The sequence below is a fragment of the Ovis canadensis genome, chromosome 19 (assembly GCF_042477335.2).
Source record: "Ovis canadensis isolate MfBH-ARS-UI-01 breed Bighorn chromosome 19, ARS-UI_OviCan_v2, whole genome shotgun sequence".
NCBI lineage: Eukaryota > Metazoa > Chordata > Mammalia > Artiodactyla > Bovidae > Ovis > Ovis canadensis.
Genome location: NC_091263.1, coordinates 30,353,582 through 30,366,258, shown reverse-complemented (window position 1 = coordinate 30,366,258; position 12,677 = coordinate 30,353,582).

The window sequence follows — 12,677 nt, the reverse complement described above, 5'->3', positions numbered from 1 at the left end:
AGCGGAGTGCTCATCCCCTTGCAAGTCATCAGAAGTCTGGCACTGTTCCGTTCCCCCATTGACTAAGTAAACAGTTGGATTAAGTCACTTGGACTTTGTTCCCTGGGTAAAAGCACCAGTGAAGCACAAATTATATCCACATCACTGGCAAATAAACAAAAGAGATTACCCAGGAATGGACGCACATACACCGACACACAGCACAATCACACAGGAATAAATAAACAGATAAACCAACAGATCAACCATTCCTGCCATGTGTAATTGTGCTGTGTCTGTATCATGGTGGAGGAGGAATATCAACGAGGGTCTTTCGTGTTCATCTTCACAGCATCACTGCACACATGCCCAGCATAGATGAGGGTTCTGGAGGCAGAGTCTGGCTCTTTTTTTTTTTTTTTCCTGGCTGCACTGCAGGCATGTGGGATCTCAGTTCCCTGACCAGGGATCTAATCTGATGGCTCTGAATTGGAAAGTGGATTCCCAAACACTGAACATCCCAGGGAATTCCTCAGACGTCTTTTACTGACCAGATGCATGGCCTTGAGTAAGCCTTGAAGTTTCTCTGAAGCTGTTCCCCCAGCAGTAAAATATAAATGAGGCAGATGCTGCTCCCCGCCTACTTTCAGTCCCCTTTATTTTTGCCAGGGGAACCGCAACCAAGTCTGGGAGACATGGCCCAGATAAAGCGCTCCCCCTCCCTGGCTCGCTTGCACCCAGAGGTGATCATATAGCTGGTTTCCTGCCAATAAGAGGTGACCACAAGCCTGCTGGGGTAGCTCCAAAGAGATTCACTGCTTTCCTCAAAAATATGAGCAGACTTAGCTGACACATGCCTTTTTCTCTCTGCCCTTCTTTTTCTTCTTGCCTGGGACACAAATACTGTTGTTGGAGGAGGGGCAGCCATCTTGTGACCATGAGGGTGGAAGCCACATACTCAGGGATAGTGGAGCAGGTGCTGGGGTTCCCGACGATGTCTCCAGCAGCTGGATCAGCTACTGCTGGCTGCTACTTCTCCAGACGTTTTGTCCCATGAGGGAAATAAGACCTTTATTTTGGTTAAACTGTCTCTGAGCCATATAGCTACCTACCTCACAAAGCAGCTGTGAGGAAGAAATATGAGACAAGGATAGAAATTTCATGGTCAAGAGGACTGCTTACAGGGAGATGCTCCAGTTTACATCTGAGACATCGGCAGATGAATGACTCAGATTTTACTGGAACCCAAAGGATGGGTCATTTCCAGCTCAGAATGAAATCTGCATCCAGAAACCCTATTCTGCTGGTCTGCGGCCCTCTGAGCCTCCACCTACCTGTCCTGGCTTTCCTACAGGTTGCACTGGCCCTATTGTGAGTGGAGATCTGTTGCCTGCCATTGTGCTCAGGTGCTCAGTCCTGTCCGGAACTCTCTGTGAGCCCATGGACTGTAATCCGCCAGGCTCCTCGCTCCATGAGATTTCCCAGGCAAGAATACTGGAGTGGGTTGTCAATCCCTTCTCCAAGGGATCTTCCCAACCCAGGGATCAAACCTGTGTCTGCTGCATTAGCAGGAGGATTCTTTACCACTGTAAACAAACGATATTGCAGCCATTAAGCCGTCACATTACAGCTGCCCTGATGGTGAGCCCTGAGGAGACTCAGAATGCTGAAAGCAGCGGATGCTGGGCCCAGGTGGGTGAGGTGCATATCAAAGGAATGATTTCAGTGAACCTGAACCCTTGCATCTTCCCATACACAGAAAAGTGTTAAATTCCCTCACTTGAGCTATCTGATTTTTTTAATTAATGATAATCTTTTGATGTTCCAACTACTTGGCTTCTTCCTCACCTGTTCAGAGCAGTCTCTCTGAACTAGCTAAGAGGCTATGTCCTGGGCTTAAGTCCTCAGTTTTGTCCGCTAAATAGAACATAATTCTCAATTTTTAGGTTATGCATTTTTTTTTCAGCCGATACTATGTTGAAACAACTCGAAGGTTTTTGCAAAAATAGTAAGACTTAATTGGATGGAGAATTTGAAGAGAGTGTTAATGAGGTGTTAATCTGGGGGGTCTTCTGAGGCTAAATTAAAGGGTGGACCATTAGGGTCACTAATTAGAAGTGCCAGCAGTAAGAAGTGCTTAAATACACCCCAGAAAATGTGTTGGCTGTTGACTCAGGTTTCCAAACATGGCATTGTGTGTAACTGGTAAAATGTAAATTAGGCTTAGTTCTGGGGGAAAAAAATAAAAGAAAAAAGACTATCCTCAAATAGAAATAAAATACCCTCAGTCCAATTTATCTCTCTTGCGATTTGTGACAACTGACAAAAAGTCATTGCCAAGGAAGGCGGATCTGGAGCAGAAATACATGACCAAGCCTGGCTGCACTGTGTATGCTTGTGAGTTACTTGTGTAACTTGTGTGTGCTTGTGACAAGTGCTTGTCAGTTACTCATGAGAGGTGACATGCCAAGATCACTGACTGTAAGTCAGCTGACCAAAGCTGAACTGACTGGCTGCTGTTGCTGAAATTTTGGAACAGAAAAATGTATCATGGGAGGAACGTTTCATGATCCCAAGAGTTAAACCACTTAAATGCTGCCAGGGGTTTTCTGGTCCAGAAGACTGCATGTAATGGATGTGTGAAATTACTTTTATTTCAGATAGAAGAAAATACACGTTTATTAATAGAAAGTTAGTTTCTCAGAGCCTCTCCAAATTAAATGTTGGATAGATATTTTAAAAAATATTATCTGACATCATGTCAAAATAATAGCCAAAATGCCCGGAAAGAACTTACTGAAGAGAATGACGATCACAACTGGCAGGGGCCAGCCCTTACAGATGCACTGCCCTGTTCCAAGCCCTTCACGGAGGTTAGCTCATTTAAACCTTGAGACCACTGATGAGGTACAGTTATCATTCATTTATTACAGGAGGTATACAGCTGATAATAAAAAGGTTTTGCTCTTTCATCCTTAAATACAATCCTTAACAGGAAGTTCACAGTAACGAAAAAAATGCCAACCTATGGTTCAAGTAACAAATGTTTCCACCGTCTCTATTTTCTTTTTATTGATTTGCCTCCCTTTAACCTAGAATATATTTCTTCTACTTTAATACAACTCACACGTAGACTTAGAAAGAGCAAATTCACAAGTTGATGGCAGAGAAAATGAAGCAGAAGCAGTGGCAACTTTCCTTAGCTCTGGGGGGATTAATTGTCATGGATATTTAATTTTGGATTAATAACTGTTTTAACGGAGCCATTTAAAAATGTGCCAAGCCAGCAAGGAAGAAGGGAAATGAATCCGTGATCTGAAATTTGGGGAATAAAGCTTCTCTCATTAGCAAACAGCTTTCTCTTTGTAATGTGAATAAATCTAATGAGGGTCAATTATACGTTTTATTAAATTTTACAAAACCCAGCGTCACTGATCCCCCTCAGCTCTATGCTCCCCCTGTCTCCTGAATTTTTATTCTAATTGCTTAGGTTTTCTTCTGTTGGACTACTGGTGCCTTTCACTTCTGATCTTTACTTCCCATTAACCTTTTATTTTGGAGAGCTCTTGGATATGATTATCTGGAAAATCTAGGCTCAAAGCAAATTTCAACAGTTGCTCATTTGGTCTTGAGAAACAAGCCCGTGTGTCATTGGTGGGTAGGGAGTGAGAAGATGGCGAAGAGGAGCAGCTATGAAGGAACCTGTGCTTCCTTTTACCCGGTCAGCCATAAAATCCTGCGCATGCGCCATGTGCTAAGCACAGCTCAGGTGCGCGAGGACCGGACTCACCGCTTGCCCTCCAGAAACTGCAGTCTCGCAAGGACTTATGGCAGGTTAATTTCCTTCAAAGAACAAGGATCAGGTAGTCATGGTATGGCTTGACGAACCCAGTCAAAGCCTCTGCCAGCTGGATAAACTAGAGACTAGATTGAAGGTAATCAGCGGTGACATGACAACCACACAATTTTGCCTTTTTCTTGTGGATGATCTGGAGAATCCTCAATGATACTTACTTTCCTTTAGCACTGGGTCCTTGACATTGTCAAATCTTCCCCAAGCAGGGGACTTCCCCAAGCAGACTTCCCCAAGCAGGGTAGCACGCGGTGCCTTCCTTCCAGCAGCTTTCACCATCACTGTTTTTGCTGTGGGAAATTCTGAGTCTCACTTTTGCCAAGCCGGGGACTCAATCTGCAAGATCCCTTCTCTCAAATACTATTAGCTTGATCTTTGTTTGGAAGAGGGGAACGAGGTTGAAAATTCCACTCTGCTTGGCTCTATGCCAAACGAACAGATCTGAAAATGCTGCTAGGTATTTTGCATGCCCCTCCACAGTTATTCACCTTTGTTGTCTTATTAAGAGACTCTCTCTTTCCCTAGATGTAATGAGAGCACCTCCAGATTCCCAGGCCCTCACGCTTCATAAATATCCATTAGGAAGGAGCCACTGGCCCACAGTCAAGCAACTAAGTACCTTGAATGCAATTTAGTTATTCTGAAGGTCCTTCAGTATCTTCTTGGTCCAGTCAGCATTTCCCCTATCTTTGCAGCAATTATTTTCTTCATTATCATGCTCTTTTCTTGTCTTTTGTTCTTAGCCAGGTAAGTAAAATAAAATTCCTCTATCCTTTAATAGAATTTCCAGTCTGCTTTTACGTCTCTTCTGGCTTGTCATCTATTTGGAAAACTCCTTTAAATGAATTGCTGAATAACATGAAACAGTGATTAAAACAAAAGGAAACAAAATATGGAGCATCACGCACAGCAAAGACCTAGGTGAGCACATGAGTTCAGTACCACTGTTCTTAGCCCTTCCTCCATGTCAAACTCTCAGTGTTGTATAAGCTTCCTTCTGAGGCCACTTTGCATCCTCTGATATGATTTCGTTGGCAGTATGGAGAGGAGAATTTTTGTTTCCTCTGACTATAGGCCTCAGCTTCTTGCAGGGACTTGGGAGAAAAAGAACTGGAAGCATGCCCTCCCTGGTGACGAGGCATTTTCCGTGCGGCACTTGGAAGACAGTGAGCGGAATGTTGAGGTTTTCTGGCTCTTACCAACATCACTGCGGGAGACAGACCTGCAGGACTGAAGACACTACACCGGAAGTCAGCTGTGGGCTTACAAAAGTCACAGGGCTTTTCTCTGGGGACAGGGGCAGGGTGCGGAGATCAGTTCTTAGCCTATGTCTGTTCTCATTATGACAGTTCTCAACATCATAATTTTCTACTTTTCCTCCCCATTAACATCATTTATCCTGGGCACACAAAGGTGCTCAGAAATCATGGCAATAGGTTATTATTGTCGTTAAGCTCCAGTAGGGCAAAACCCAGATTTGTTTCATGATTTTGGAACCAACTCCAATTCACGTGGTATCAGATGCCTCTTGAGCCCGGCCTTACACCCTCCCAGGCTTGACTGCGGCCTTAGCCATGGTGAGCAGTCCTGAGTGAGCTTCAAGTCCCCTTGCACGCTGCACTTTTAGCATGACTCCATGAGCTGCGTGTCCTCTACTTCCTTTTCTGCAGTTCTCCTGGTCTGAAGGAGAGGCATGCTGACAAGGCACCTACACAGGCTGTGGTTGGGCAGGCTCCCCCCAAGCAGGGTAGCATGCAGGATGCTTATTAGGGAGTACTCATCAGCCTCTGAGGGAAGGGAGGTTATGGAGGTAGATGTGGACAGAGGAAGAAGTCATCCATGATCAGCTCCTCGGGATGCTCTGAAGCTGGGATGACCCTGCAGAGTTGCCCGATTTAGGGGGATGAGTCAGGCTTCTATATTCCAGTGATGGACTTCTATATTCCAGAGTATGGGCTTCCCTGGAAGGAAATGTGTCCATCTCCAGGAGGGCTGATAGCTGAGGACCATCTTTGGGCAACACCTCCAGCAGCTGGAAGTATAACTCTTGTTTCTGCAGGGGAATCTGGGGGTCATCACATTGCAGCCACTATGCACAGCCCAAACGTGCAGGAGAGGTCCAATCCATGGAGGGTGGGAGCTAATGGATAAATGTTTCTATCCATCAGGGACAATTGAGAGAAGCATCTTTTAAACTCCCAAGAGTGTCCCAGTGGGGTTTTTAGTTGCTCATAGTGATGACCTCAAGATGACAGTTTTCTAGTGGCTTTTCTTCTCCCCCCATTTCGCTCTCCCTCACTCCTGCTCCCTGGCCTCACCCAGATAAACAGCCTGCACCCAAGTCTTCATCTCAGGGTCTCATTTTGGAGTGGGGAGGACCCGGCTGTAACACATGTGCAGGGGGATGTTAGTAAAGACTTAGCGATGACAGGAGTTCCAGTTCATGACCTTGTGAAAAGGCCAAGCTGAGACTGACCATCAGAGAGAAGGTCACCAACTGTGTCATTTCTTGAGTGAACATTTCCAACAAACTGAAAAGGGAGTGGTGGTGAGAAGTGGGCTGGAATGAGTATTGTGAGTGAGAATTGAGACTTGAAGGCAAATTGGACTTCATGGAAATTTAAAAATTTTTCTCACGGAAAGCCAGCAACAACAGAGTAAAAAGGCAATCCACAGAATGAGAGAGAATAGTTGCAAATCATAGCTGATAAGAGAGTAATATTCAGGCTGTAAAGAGAATGCCTATAACTCAGCAACAACAAGCTTAATTTTTAAAAGGGACAAAGAAATTAGACATTTTTCTAAAGAAGATATGTAAATGGTCACAAAGCACATGAAAAAAAGCTCAATATCGCTAATCATTAGGCAAAAATGCAAATCAAAATGATGATGAAATTTACAGAGCTATCTCACATCCATTATGGTGGCTACCATTAAAAAAAAATCTTAAAATAACAAGTATTGGTGAAGATGTGGAAAAATTGGAACACTTATGCTTTGTTGGTGGGAATGTAAAATGGTACAGCTGCTGTGGAAAACAGTATGTTGGTTCCTCAAAAAATTAAAAATAGAATCACCATATGATCCAGCAATTACACTGGGTATATATCCAAAAGAATTGAAAGCAAGATCTGGAAGAGCTATTTGTATACCCATGTTCGTAGAAGCGTTATTTGCAATAGCTAAAACATGGAGGCAACCCAAATGTCCATTGACAGATAAATGCATAAGCAAAATGTGGTGCATCCATACAGTGAAATAGATATTGGCCTTAAAGGGAGGGAATTCTGCATTATGCTGCAACATGAATGAAACTTAGAACATTATGCCGAATGAAATAAGCCAGTGAGTGAAAACAACAGATACTAGTTAAAAAGAATAACAATTATAAGGTGTCTTTTTAAATTGGCTTGTAAATTTAACATTTTCACAACTGTGTCTGGTACCCAGTAAGGCCTGGATAAGTGCCAGATAGATATATAGATAAAATCAAAATGGATTTGTAGAGCCGGGGGAAGAAAGGGACAAGGTTCTTCGTTTATATGAAAAAATAAACCAAGCAAATTATGAAAAACAGCTATAGTAATTGAAAGTTTGATGCTAGCATAGCTTGAGAAAATAGGATGAAGAATTTAGACTCCAGTGTCTATGGGAACTTAGTATATGATAAATGTGGCATTTCAAATCAGTGAGGAAATACTTATTGAGTCATATACTGTATGATTCCACTTCTATGAGGTGCTTTTAGTAGTGAGAAATCATAGAGACATGGAGTAGAGTGGTAGTTGTGGGGACCTGGGGAGGAGGAATTATTGTTTAACACGTATAGAAGTTCACTGTTACAAAATGAAGAGTTATGGAGATGCATGGTGGTGATGGGTATGCAATGTTGTTAAATACCACTCAACTGGACACTTAAAAATGATTAATATGGTAAATTTTGTGTGTATTTTCCACAATTTTTTTTAAATGGGGAAAAAGAGTTTAGAAACTAGAGGTGGGGACAGAGGAAGAATCAGCCAGAAATGAACATCCAGAACTGACCTGGGAGACCTCCTTGGTGGTCCAGTGATTAAGAATCCGCCTGCCAGTGCAGGGGATGTGGGTTCGAACCTGGTCCAGGAAGATCCCACATGCTGTGGAGCAACTAAGCCTATGGAGCACAACTACCAAGCCCACACTCTAGAGCCCGTGCTCCGGATCAAGAGAAGCCACTACAGCGAGAAGTCTGTGCACCACAGCCAGAGAGCAGCACCTCGCTGGCCACGAGAAACCGGTGCACAGCAGTGAAAGCCCAGCACAGCCACATACAAATGAATAAGAATGCTAAAAAGCTCTATCAAAACCGACCTGGTTTCAAATCTCATCCAGTTTCTTAAATCCTGGATGGGCAATTAATCTCTCAGCCTCAGTGGCACCACATCTGTAGAATGGGACCAATGAGAGAAACCCCCTGATGGGGTTTGCTGGAGCATTTCACACTCCAGGCAGAGTTGCAGTGACCCTAAGCGGGAGTGTCATGGGAACACTATTTCTTCAGCTATTAGCCTGATATATTTTCATTTTCTCCTTTATCATTTCCTTTTGCAGCCTCCCACCTGTAAGGCTGACATGAACCATGAGGTTTACTGCCTCCAAGGAAGGAGGAACAGATGTTATTGATCAATGTTGAGATTCAAAGCTTGTTCGTGTGTTATTGATCAGTGTTGAGACTCAAAGTTTGTCCATGTTAATACAATAGTCTTGACATTTGGACTTTTTGGAGAGAAATGTCTCTTTACCACCTTTAAACCCCTAAGAGCAAGGCCCGTGTACCCTAAGGTGTTATTATAAGCTCAGAGTATGACAGAGGGAGTGGGTTGCTGCCCATCAGGACCCCAGTGGATCATGGGAAGCAGGAAGCAGAGGGAGGAGAGAGGGCAAGGTAGATGGATCCTGTCCTGCCTCCTTCAGGCAAAGCATGGAAGGGGCTTGCTGTGCTGTATAGGAAGAGAGGAGGGGCTTTGTTTCCCTCTGGGGAGGGGGTTCATGCTGGCCCTGGGTCCTTTGCCTTCCCATCCACATCACTCTTTGCCCTGCCCTGCATCTCAGAGGGGCAGCCTCTGGGGGTCCTTGTCTCCCAGGCTCCCAGCTAACCAGATGCTCTGGGTGGATATGGCTGGCAGCTGGAGGAAGAGAGAGGCCAGGGTGTTTCTCTCTTGCCTCTCTGCTTCAGGTCTCTGTGGTGTCTGATCTCTCAGGGGCCAGCAGGCCCTGGGCTCCGCTCACCTCCTCTCCTGAGGGCAGTGGTGGCTTCACACAACTGCTGATCTCTGAGTGCCTCACTCTGCCCTTTTTGGCTTTTTAGTTCTCCCCTCATCTGTGTCACCACTGGCCAGTATTAAAATCCCTCTGTTTTAAATCCCCAAGTACCTTCTGTTTTCTGGTTAAATGCTGACTGCTGCTGTAGGGACGTGGGAGCAGAATATTTCTCACCTAGCAACCCTATGGGACACACCACTGAAAAGTTGGTGGTGCCGCACGCCTCTCTGCAGGGAAACCCTGAGCTTCTCTGAGCCCTTGGGTTTTCACATACCCTAGAAGGCTAAAATTTGGTCACAGCCATGGGGTCTAGAAGGCTGGACACCGGGGGGCAGCAACTGAGCCTGAGGGGCTATATAGCAAGACAGTGGGAGGATTACCAGGCTCTTAGAATCAGTGAAGAGAGAGAAGGTCCCTGGCTCCAGCAGCCATAGAATTGACCGGTGCCAAGAGGGCAGGCAGTGACCAGTGGACAGGAGACACCAGGTTCCCAGAGGCTAAGGAGGAACCACGGCTCAGCACAAGGACACCAGACCCAAGTCTCCATCCCCATCCTTCTCTGCTGTCCGGACACAATAAATATTCAGTGCATCCCTCAGCCTTCTTGGAGAGGAGGATCAAGGACAGCAGAAACAAAGGAGACCGGGGCCCTGAAATATCACTTATTTTTTTATATTTGTTTTCTTTTTTTCTTGGCCTCGCCATGCAGCATGTGGGATCTTAGTTCCCAGACCAGGAATCGAACCTGTGCCCTCTGTATAAGGGAATATGGAGTCTTAATCACTGCACTAGCAGGGAAATTCAAAATATCCGTTATTGACAAGTGCAGTTTTCCTGGATGCCTCATAGAGAAAGGGTGCATGAGGAAAGATAGCTCAATGTGAAATTAAGAAGCCAACTTTTCCTTGCCAGGACTACTTTATTATTACAGGCCATTATTGATAGCAGAGCAAGCACACAACCAGCCCTTCCTGCTACCCCCACCCCACTCCTTTATGTTCCTTGGAGCGCTTTGGATATGACCCGTATGTCATGGTCTCTCTCCCACTGAGTTTTCTGTGGTTTGCTACTTTCAAGTCCTGAGGTTTGGGGCAAGCCATTTAACTTCCTTAAGTCTCAGTTTTCATGTCTGCAAAGTGGGGATAGTCCAGAGCATCTTTGTTACCTGAGTTTTCTTTATTTGGATCCTCAGAGGAACAGGGTTGCATGGCAAGCAAAAGTGAATGTAATGATCAGATAATCACTTCTGAATGACAACTTATGAAATGGGTTCCCAGTGAAATGTCCCTTTTGGAGCTTGTAATGCAAATGCAAGGCAGATCAATTGCAAAGAGAAATCACATTATCTACAAAGATACAGAATTTCACAAAGTTGATAAAAGCGAAGTTGAAGAATTGCTAAAGTCACACACCAAGTTAACAAGAATGAGAAAATCATGCAGAGTTAAAACTGTTTAAAATTGAGAAAAAATGGGCAGAAGACCTAAATAGACATTTCTCCATAGAAGACATACATATGGCCAACAGGCACATGAAAATATGCTCCACATCATTAATTATTAGATAAATGCAAATCAAAACCATAATGAGGTATCACCTCAAACCAATCAGAATGGCTATCATCAAAACGTCAACAAACAATAAATGCTGGAAAGGATGTGTAGAAAAGGAAGACCCCCTACACTGTTGGTGGGAATTTCAGATCAGAGTTGTATTGAAAATATAATTTTTTAAACATGAGACAAAACATATCTTCTTAATTTTAGTACAACCACTATGGAGAACAGTATGGAAGTTCCTTAAAAAAATAAAAACAGAGCTACCATATGATTGGGCAATTCCACTCTTGGGTATATGTCTGGAAAAGATGAAAACTCTAATTCAAAAACATACATGCACCCCCGTGTTTATAGCAGCACTATTTACAATAGCCAAGGCATGAAAACAACCCAAGTGCCCATCAACAATCAGCCTAAAAAGATGAGTTGTATGCACGGTGATGACCCAGAGAGATGTTATGGGGAGGGAGGTGGGAGGGGGGTTCATGTTTGGGAACGCATGTACACCCGTGGTGGATTCATGTCAATGTATGGCAAAACCAATTAAAAAAAAATAAATTTTAAAAAGATGAGTTATGTGTATATATATATATATATATATATATATATATACACACACACACACACACACAATGGAATATTAGCCATAAAAACAAAAAACTGTCATTTTCAGTAGCATGGATAGACTGAGAGAATATTATACTCAGAGTAGTAAAGCAGAGAAAGATAAATATTATATGATATCAGAGATGAATCTTTACACAAAACAGAAATAGAAAACAAACATAGGTACCAAAGTGGGAAGGAGAGGAGAGGGGTAAATTAGGAGTTGGGGATTAACAAAGTATTATATGTAAAATACAAAGTACCATACAAGTGCTTTGTTGATTAACAAAGCAACAAAGATTTATTGTATAGCACAGGGAACTATATTCAATATCTTATAAAACCTATAATAGAAAATAATTTGGAAAAGTATATATAATGGAATCTCTTTGCTGTATACCTGAAACTAACATAATATAAATCAATTATACTTAAAATAAAAAACTGAGAAAATTGCAGAACGCTTGGAGGAGAAAGTAACAATTCATTCTTTGTTCTTTCTAAGAGTTGATCATCATTTGTTCATTCATTCATTCAACAAATACTTACTGCAGTATTTAGGCTGGCCCTAAATACTAGTAATATAGCAGATCAGGGTTGCATTGAAAACATAATTTTATAAAACATGAGACAAAACATATCTTATTAAATTTCAGTTTTACTTTTCAAGCTTAAAAAGATGACATTCTAACTTTTTTCACTACTTGAAATGACAGTTTGGTTCTCATTTTAAGTGAGTTGGCTTTAAGAGGGCTTTTCTAGACACGAGTTACCCTGTTTCCATTCTTCATAACTCCAAGAATGTTTTAGAGATTCAGAAATATTAGGTACCTGTCAACACTTCACATTTTCTAACCAATATGACAGGGAAAAGTGGCTCCCCCCTGGGATCAACTCCTGTAGTTTGGCGTGACTTATTGCAGAAAAATGTCCCTCCTCCCCAAAGAAAGCCTATTATTTCTATTATTTTAGGTGTTGAGAGATCTCAGGTTATAGCATATTGGCATCATTGCTCCGTAGGAGTTGTCACTCTTGTTCAATTGATGTATTTTCCTTTTTATCCATGATCTATTCCCTTCTTCCCACAGGCATCCACTTCAATGTGTTGGATAAAAGCCCTCTGGTAGGATGTTTCCTTGTAGAATATATGGTGTCGTTTTGTGTTTTAATTGGTATACATTGTATTGGGTAATGGAACTTGCTGTTTCCTTCTTTCTTCCCACTCAATACTGTATTTTAAGACATACACATGTTGTACAGCTAGTGTGTTGCTAGCTGCTACAGGTTATGCCACGGTGTGTGTCCCAATCGGTGTGTGTCCCAATCACTTTACTCATTCCCCTGAGAACGGGCCCCTGGATTGCCTCCAGCTCACTGCT